Genomic DNA, 1189 nt, shown 5'->3' on the forward strand with positions numbered 1-1189 from the left:
GTAGCGTTAAGCAGAAATGATTGGAACATTGATTTTATAAGACAGCCACACCCGCTGATCTGTATCGCCATCCAAGACTTTTATGACAGGCACCACTGATTTAGTTCAAAGACGGTGTCGACATGCATCATCTTATAGCACATAAACCTGTAATTGTGCCTTTCCAATAAAGAGGCAAATGTCCCCCATCGCTTCAGCTCCTGCGCTTTGATGCCTTGCACATTTTTCACAGTCACTTCGGTGAGTTTCATCGCCAGCACTTGTCGGCCCCAGAGACTGAGGACTGCCATGATTCGCTCTAAGCCTTTTCCATTCAACAGTCTGAGGTTATTATCCATACTTCTGATTTATGCCATTTCGGTTATGCAGATGAGAAAGTGATCACAGGATAACACTGTGAATCTGCTCACAAGTACACAAGTATGATTAGAAAGGTGTAACTGGGGACAGATTTTCTGCAAAACTGCCTTCTCCAACTAATGAAACCTTAACTATCTTTGTAGCATACCTTTGTTACTAGCAACCCAGGCTTTTCTATGCTATTGTGTATCTTAAAGGAACAACAACAAAGGCAACCTAAGCAATATCACATCGTTAAAAGTGGAAATATTCTGAATAAGGCAGTCTGTATAATATTGACATCTAATGCACTATTTTAGCACATTTACATCATTATTTCATAAATTGAGCCGTTGAAAACAGCGCGGGAATGAGTTGCACAAGGATTCCAGATCAAGTCTTATTTTTGGGGGGTACAATAATAAGGCATATCCTCGTGCAACTTGTATCTGGGCTGTTTTTAACTGCTCAAAGTATCAAATTATTATGTAAATGTGAGAATACAGTGCAGTAGATGTCAATATCATGCATATTGCCTTATTTAGAATATTTCCACTTTGATGCTGTAATATTGTTTAGGTTGCCTTTAATACCAAGCCTGATCTGTTTTCTTGACTGTGAAATTCAGTTTGTTTACATACCTGCAGTCTGATGAATTTTATTTCTAGATGGCAGATTGGTATCTAAAGCTCTGAATGTAAGTAATTTGTGAGAGGAAACAGTGTTGGATCCATTCCTCTCCCTGATCACTTCCCTGTAATACTACTAGTGCTGGGTGCTAGTCCATCTGACAGCTCCATGACTAGGATATCTTGCTGGCCTGGCCTGAAACAAAATGGCCTTAAAAACT

This window comes from Branchiostoma floridae, chromosome 2 (genome assembly GCF_000003815.2).
Source record: "Branchiostoma floridae strain S238N-H82 chromosome 2, Bfl_VNyyK, whole genome shotgun sequence".
Classification (NCBI taxonomy): domain Eukaryota; kingdom Metazoa; phylum Chordata; class Leptocardii; order Amphioxiformes; family Branchiostomatidae; genus Branchiostoma; species Branchiostoma floridae.